Source organism: Haliotis cracherodii, unplaced genomic scaffold, assembly GCF_022045235.1.
Source record: "Haliotis cracherodii isolate W230 unplaced genomic scaffold, xgHalCrac1.p SCAF_7, whole genome shotgun sequence".
NCBI lineage: Eukaryota > Metazoa > Mollusca > Gastropoda > Lepetellida > Haliotidae > Haliotis > Haliotis cracherodii.
This window is the reverse complement of record NW_027266330.1, coordinates 23545277-23554118: the sequence shown is the minus strand read 5'-3', so window position 1 is coordinate 23554118 and position 8842 is coordinate 23545277. Positions and strand designations below refer to the sequence as shown.

Genomic DNA, 8842 nt, shown 5'->3' with positions numbered 1-8842 from the left:
TCATTTGTCATGATGAAGACCTGTGTTTGATTCCCGGTATGAGTGAATGTGTGAAGCCTATTACAAGGATCTTCCATGCTGTCATATTGCTGGAATATTGCTAAAAGCAGAGTAAAATCTAACTGACTCACTTACTCTTGTCAGTGGACATCACCAAAACACTTTGCCTTCAGTGTATAGAAATGCATTGTGAAATCAATGGACGGTACATTGACACATTTGTCCATCATTTTTCTGAGCACTGGCCATATATTGTATACCTGTTAGGATTCAAGGTTCCAACATTTCCCAGCACCCAGTGCTTGTTTTAAGAGGTGACAATGGATCGGGTCGTCATGTTCAGTGACTTTGTTGATTGCGTCATCACACATTAACGGTGGGTCGGTGCTCATGATATCAATCACTAGTTTTTTAGGTCAAGAATTGATTTATTGCCTGCTACTCCCAAAGGCATCCAGCTGCGCTTGTTGAAAATGTGCATAGTTGTCAGTTTTATTGTTGTCAGAAATACCTGTGAGACTCTTGGATATTTGTATTCCATGTGGTCATTTTTGTTTCTGAATGTAGAATTCCAGATATCATTGTTTGTACATTGACATATTGATCACCTTCAGATGCTTGTTTCTCAGTATGAAAAGCTTGTACAGATCTGAGTTTAGGTCATCTTCCCGAGGCAAGAGAGTTAACTGACTGTGAAAGTCCAGTTGCCACACTTGCCGAATTAGGCTGGAATTCCTTGGCTCGATCTTAGCGCTACCAGTGGTTATTACGAGTTATGTCCCCTGTCAGCCTCTCCTATGGACCAGTCAGATTCCATCACTTGTTTTTATTTCAAACAAAATGTCGGCGTCCAGTCAAGACGAATTGATGGATAATCAAGATCTATATTGTGATAAAACGGGTCTTACATCGCAAAGTGCATCAAATCACGCGAGCACCTTGATTAAAAACATGAAAAGGTTTGGAAAATATGTAATGACAATGAGTTGGCTGTGCACATGCTTTACAAATCCTGCAATCGACTGAAATATGACAGTTTACGAACCGGATTTCGATTTCGTCGTGCGATTTTCATTGGACTATGCATTGACTCGTTAGTCCAGCCAAAATGTAACACCATTATACCAGCCTAGTTCGACAAGGGTGGAAACTGGACTTTTACAGTCAGTTAACTCTCTTGCCTTGGGAAGATGAATTTAGGTACAATTGAGGCAGTTCCTGAGTTGAAAGGCAAATCTGATAATCTGATTTTGATTCTCGCCATAGGTACAATGTGTTGTCCTTTAATGACATCCATGGACCTCACAGCTATATGCCCATGTTTGGATAGCTGATGCCTAGATTTATTTTTATCATATAATGATAGTGTTATTGATGCAATAAACCAATCCCATAAGTTGGTATCAAAATCTGATAAATATGTAAAAGAGGTCACCATGTCATTCAAATTGTGGACATTAATTGGCACTGAAAATATCCCCTTTCCAACTGTCCATAATGTAAACTCATGTAACCATTGGTAACTACAATTACCAGATTATGCCAAAGATATGAAAACAGACGAACCATTAGTCTCGAACCATTGCTAGAAAGAATCCTGATGCCAAATTTACTATTTATAAATAAACTCCTATTTGGGTCTGATCCATGAATGAAGTCAGATTCTGAAATCTTAATATTTCGGGCAAAGAGATACTGGTTCGCAGGATATGCCAGTTTCGTCTATGAACCATAATATTATAATGTTTTAATTGAAGGGGGAAAAACAATATCATGATAAAAATGCCAGTTTTGCGTACATGAGTTAAAAATGTTCGAATATGTGTACACTCTCTCCTTGAAAAGGCGACTAATGGGATCGGGTGGTCAGGCTCGCTGACTTGGTTAATGCATGTCATCGGTCATAATTGCGTGGATTCGATGCTCATGATGTCAATTACTGGGTTGTCTGGTCCAGCCTCGATTATTTACAGACCGCTGTCATATAGCTGGAATATTGCTGAGTGCGGCATTAGACAAGAAACCAACAAACCGACTCTCCTTGAAATGCAGATGTTAACGAAGAAGAGCCAAATCCTCATTGGATCTGCAGTGTGTTGAAACGTAACATCCGTTGTGTATATAAGAAGTCGACATCTCTGTATGCTTACATGTCACTGTAATGTTTGATGGATTACCTGCCCTTGTTGCCATGGTATCAATAAAACAGTTCATATGCTAATAGTAGTGATGTCTTCTGTTTCCTCAGTGTGAACATGGACTTTTATTCCTTTCAGGTTTCCAAGTTGTTGGTTCTAGGGCCGATAATCCTCAAGATGGGCTTGTTGGAAATGTTAGCTCTGCATCTTTGTCTCTAGTTCCTAATGCAGCCTTTGATGGAAGTATTCCCCAATATATGGATCCAAGGAAAGTGTTTATTTGTGTCCAATGTGACAAGGTGTTCTCTAGCTATCGAGGCCTGGCGTACCACAAAACAGCAATACACGACAAAGTGACCGTGCAGTGTGTTTGTGGGAAGACGTATAACCACCAGCGGAGTCTCGCAAAGCACAGGAAAAGCTGTGTGGCGTTCTGTGATTAAGCTATGAACTCTGAATATAGACCATCAACGCCAGAGAATCACCTGTCCCAGTGCTGCTGAAACAGATTCCATTGGGCTTAAAGGCAAAATAGGAGTGAAAATTATATGAATGGATCACTGATAATCAGTGATGACACCAGGTGTTCGCGAAAAGGGTAAGCATGTCCTGCCCCGGGAAGGAAAGACCTGTGGGTATCATTTGTTTTGCTTTAGTCGTCATGGGTATGTTAGGGTGCCACTGACATGAACTTCCTGATCGAACTCTGACACCGAAACTTTAGCATTGCCTTTTGTTACTTTCAGGTGTCAGTTTCAGGGCTAAGTCCAGGAGAGTGGAATCCCTGGCAGGGGTATGTGGATTCAGACCTTCCTCTCTCAACCCGGGTTGGAGTGAAATGATAGCCACATCTGTTGAGTGTTCAGCAGGTCAGAGGAAAGTGTTCCCCTGCCCCCAGTGTGACAAGGTGTTCACCAGCACGCAGGGAGTTATGTACCACAAGACTGCCATCCATGACAAAGTCACGGTTATGTGTGTCTGTGGGAAGGTGTACAACCATCAGAGGAGCTTGGTCTATCATAGAAAGAGCTGTTCAGTTTATTTGTCGTCCTCTGTTCAGCCACACACGCCGATGTGATCATTGTCACCGTTGAGACACTAACCATGAGAGTGTCTGAAGTGTGGGCTGTGCAAGGTGAGAGACAGTCACCATCGTATGAACAGTTCAATGTTGGGAGAGCTACATGAGAGACAGTCACCATCGTGTGAACAGTTCAATGTTGGGAGTGCTAGATGAGAGACAGTCACCATCGTATGAACAGTTCAATGTTGGGAGAGCTGCATGAGAGACAGTCACCATCGTATGAACAGTTCAAAGTCGTAGGGAGAGCAACATGAGAGACAATCACCATCGTATGAACAGTTCAATGTTGGGAGAGCTACATGAGAGACAGTCACCATCGTATGAACAGTTCTATGTTGGGAGAGCACCATGAGAGACAGTCACCATCGTATGAACAGTTCAATGTTGGGAGAGCTACATGAGAGACAGTCACCATCGTGTGAACAGTTCAATGTTGGGAGTGCTAGATGAGAGACAATCACCATCGTGTGAACAGTTCAATGTTGGGAGAGCTACATGAGAGACAGTCACCATCGTATGAACAGTTCAATGTTGGGAGAGCAACATGAGAGACAGTCACCATCGTATGAACAGTTCAGTGTCGTAGGGAGAGCAACATGAGAGACAATCACCATCGTATGAACAGTTCAATGTCGTAGGGAGAGCTACATGAGAGACAGTCACCATCGTATGAACAGTTCAATGTCGTAGGGAGAGCAACATGAGAGACAATCACCATCGTATGAACAGTTCAATGTCATAGGGAGAGCTACATGAGAGACAGTCACCATCGTATGAACAGTTCAATGTTGGGAGAGCTACATGAGAGACAATCACCATCGTGTGAACAGTTCAATGTTGGGAGTGCTAGATGAGAGACAATCACCATCGTGTGAACAGTTCAATGTTGGGAGTGCTAGATGAGAGACAATCACCATCGTGTGAACAGTTCAATGTTGGGAGAGCTACATGAGAGACAGTCACCATCGTGTGAACAGTTCAATGTCGTAGGGAGAGCAACATGAGAGACAATCACCATCGTATGAACAGTTCAATGTTGGGAGTGCAACATGAGAGACAATCACCATCGTGTGAACAGTTCAATGTTGGGAGAGCTACATGAGAGACAATCACCATCGTATGAACAGTTCAATGTTGGGAGAGCTACATGAGAGACAGTCACCATCGTGTGAACAGTTCAATGTTGGGAGAGCAACATGAGAGACAATCACCATCGTATGAACAGTTCAATGTCGTAGGGAGAGCAACATGAGAGACAATCACCATCGTATGAACAGTTCAATGTCGTAGGGAGAGCAACATGAGAGACAATCACCATTGTATGAACAGTTCAATGTTGTAGGGAGAGCTACATGAGAGACAATCACCATTGTATGAACAGTTCAATGTTGTAGGGAGAGCTACATGACAATCTCCATGAAATGAATAGTTCAATTTTCTTCTTATCATCATCATCATCATCATCATCATCATCAATAAAGACTACCAGAATACTTTATGTCTAATTGCACCAACTCATTTCATGCTATTGGCATATATTACAATCAGGGAAACAGATAGTCCGGATTACAACCTACCATTACAGACTATCTGTCAAAACTGCCATTGAGAAATATCTCCTTTTCTGTCGCCCACATCAGTGTTTGATGAGACATATCTGCATGTCACACCTGAAGATTCCATATCAACATGAGCAAACCTCTTCCTGGTTCATTTCTGAGAATCGGGTCAATCAGTTCTATGCCGGCCAGGCTGTATTTCTTATAAACTGTTGCCATGGTGATGCATTCCTTATTTTTGAACATTTGACTATATACTGAACAACAGAAGTTAGGTATCGTGCTTAATTGAGGGATATTTTTTCATAGTGATGACTGTAAATGTGGATGGTATATAAACATATTTTTTGGTTCAGTAAAAATTCAGTTCATTGAATTTGTCAAGAAGCCACTTGTGTTCACAATCCAGTCCAGGGCATTATCACCATTTATAGTATGGTGCAAAGGATGATTGAAATGTCGGTTATTATCATGTGTAGTTGCAAAATATTCCGCGACAGTTAACCCGTATACACAACTCTTACATTCCATGGTATGAGGGGCGACTTCTCCTGTTTTCGTTGCACTAAAAACACATGATTATTTCACAGATATTAGACCTTTTATTAATTTCTGCATGGTTCTTCTTTAATTTGTGCATTGTTCATCAATTCTTTTTGAGTGCATATAGAAAATATTGTTATGAATGAATCTGATCCTAAATGAATTATTACCAAATAAATAAGATTTCTTGCTCTTCAATGGACATGCTTGATTCATCGGTATGAAAATAGATCATTGTCAACATTTATTGACTGCGGCTCCACTCATTGAGTGTCGTACCATAATGGCGCTGATAGCTACTTTCAGTCACTCTTTTGCTTGTCTTATCTGGATTGTTTACAGCCATTCTGATTATGATGGAATATTACCCACTTTAGCATTAAGAAACATTCACCAATTCAGTCTACATTGAGGGACATTGTCTGTTGACACAGTACATCGTCTTCATACACCCCTGTAGGTTATTTAGGAGATTAACCAACTGAAATTTTGAGAGCTTGGTACAGGATTGATTCTACTTTTGAATTTGAAACATAATGCTTTGTGTAAAAAGGCTTAATTTAGAGGTATCAATCAGAAAATTGATGCCTCTTTTTGACCAATCGGATGGAGTTTTCTTCTGTGTCATGGTAAAGTCCAGGGTTGATCTCTCTAGCATACAGTGTTTCAGGGGGACTGGATGGTCAGGACGGTTACAGTGTATTAGTAGTTGAATATAGTGAAGTCTGATTAGTTTGGAATCTGTTCATCTGGGTGCCCCATTTTCCAGACACTTCTGTGTGGAACAACTAGATAAAGGCAAAGGGACTTGACCACATGCCACAGATTCCCCAGGAACTGTATTGTGTTGATTGGCAGGGTTCCCGTGTTGATGAATACATGTTGGCTATGTCATGACTGATTGGTTTTCACGAGACCTTTGCAGAGTTCCACCCGCAACCAATGACAGTGTTGATAGATTTAAGCTCAATACATTAACAAGCAGCTTTGCTACATTTGTTAGTATGTGAAGGATCGACACCTTTGGTAATATCTAACTTGTCCACAGCTCATTTTGGACTCATGGTTATGTAAAACAACTATTAATCAGTCTAAATCTTCTAGAAGTGGTCTTATCTATCACTGACAAATAGCCTAGTGGTTCAAGCGTTGACTTGTCGCACCGAAGTCCCTGGCTCTATTCCAGACATGGGTACAATGTGTGAAGGCCATTTCTAGTGTCCCCGGCCATGATATTGCTGGAATACTGTCTCACTTGCTCACTCACTCACTAACAATAATATAGACCCAATTCACTTTCTCAATCCGGTGGTTGTGTGTCCTTGTGGTTCAAGAGTCTGCTCATCATTCAGAAAACCCCTTGTTGGGTACAACGAAACCCCTTTCTGATGTCCCTGGCTGTGATATTGCTGGAATATTTCCAAAATATTTGACTTCGGGTTGAGTTATTCCAGTACAAATCCAAACCGAATTGTGTGTATTGGTATATGACGAGAGAGTATAAGGTTGAATCTTTGTTAAAATTTGTAAATATTTCTTCTTGGTTTCAGTTAAGACAACTTGGTTGAAGTCAGCATCTTAAGATGGTCTATGTCTTTAAATAGGTTAAAGTCAGGGCAAGACTGAACAGATTTTTTTTGTTACTTTCAGATGTTCTTGGCAGGGGTAGTACTATGGCTTGGCCACCTGGCACATCTCCAGGGCAGCCTGGAGGGGCAGTGGGTAGTGGCCAGGGGTTCCGATGGGGAGCTAGTGGTCAGAAGAAGGTGTTTCCCTGCCCCAAGTGTGATAGAGTATTCAATCATATCAATGGGCTGGTGTATCACAAGAAGGCTGAACATGACAAAATTACCTTTCAGTGTGTGTGTGGAAAGGTATACAAACACAGACCCAGTATGGTGTATCATCAGAAGTCTTGTCGAGTTCATCAGGAACTCAAGGAGAAATGATGTTTGAATGGTTTCCACCTTTCAAGGATGGCATGAGTGTTTGACGATCTAGTTGTTGCTCTTGTAGTAATGGTACGTCCTTGTTTCGTTTCGATGGTTAGAAAACATACTCCCTGTTGAAGGATCTACAAAAGGACAAACAGGCATTTTGAAATTAGTGTGGTTGGAGTCTACTACAGATACCGTTAGCAAGTGTATTGATGACCACATGTTTCATATGATGGGGTGGTCAGGATCTCCTCTGTGGGTATTGATTGAGTTGTGTGGTTCGTTGGATATAGAGAATCTCACCCGAGTGTCTTTTGATATCAAATATATCAACAAGAGTTGATAAAAGTGGAAAAATCCGAGGCTTGCCGAGGATTTTTGCCACTTTTATCAACGAGTGTTGATATATTTGATATCAAAAGACACGAGGGTGAGATTTTATTTATCATCCAACATCATTCTTTCAACTTTTTCAATTTGTAGACAGTAATTAGCAGTGTCTTCAGTGTAAAAAGTACTGCAAACAGCTTCAGTAGCAGAGCCATTAGTGATGTCATTTGATTGTGACGTCATGGTAACCAGTGATGTCACAATGGTCTGCAAAGCATTGTGATGTAATTTCATTGCAGCGATATCTACAATGTAGCTATCGCTTGATCTCATCCAAGCGATATCTCCTGTGGGAGCCAGTTTTGGATGATAAATGGCATTCCAAGCTGATTTTTTGTTACTTTCAGATTTTCATGGTTATGGACACGGTTATGCCCACATGGACAACTGGGGACAATCTGTTCCTCCTCTGTATACAAAGGAATCCTCTCAAGGACCTGCCTATAGACAAGGTCCTCCAGGAGACCCATCTCAAAGGAAACCTTTTTCGTGTTCTCAGTGTGATAAAGTGTTTAACAGAAAGTTGGGTCTGCAGTACCACATAAACGCCATTCATAATAACATAACTCTTCAGTGTGTTTGTGGAAAGACGTACAAGTACGAGACTGCTCTGAGTCGGCATCAGAAGTCTTGCAGTAGCTATGCAGCTACGGATTACACATGATGACTGACTGGTCAGCTGGCATCAGACGTCTTGATGTAGCTATGCAGCTACGGATTACGCATGATGACTGACTGGTCAGCTGGCATCAGACGTCTTGCTGTAGCCATGCAGCTAAGGATTATGCACAATGACTCACTGGTACGAAATACAATACATGTGTCAAGTGAAATGCTTTGAGACATCTGTGGTTTTTGGAGTTTGTCTCTTTCAAATGTCATGTCTTACATGAAGAGGTAATGCAATGACCTAATGGTTTTTACAATCAGAAATTCTTGTTGCTTAAAGAGAACTGTCGTGATTTATTTCAATTGTTGAGTCCTATTTGTGATATGGGGATGAAGGAGATAAACAGACTGGAATTCTGACCTCTTCTGCAACTTTCCAAATGTTGCTATCAAGGATTCTTAAAGCTCATATTGGTTACTTTTTGTGACATCAGGAAACACAGGTTCACATAATTGTCTACCTTGGTCATGCCAGGATCTCCTGATACTGTATTCAAGTTCCTGATTTGTCCTGGTTATCTT

The 8842-nt window shown here is 41.1% G+C and overlaps 1 protein-coding gene across 1 annotated transcript in view; it reads left to right on the top strand.

Moving 5' to 3' along the window:
• The window catches only part of LOC139447746 (uncharacterized), a 166463-nt gene that overhangs the window by 144914 nt on the left and 12707 nt on the right, over positions 1-8842 (top strand). The window lies entirely within an intron of this gene.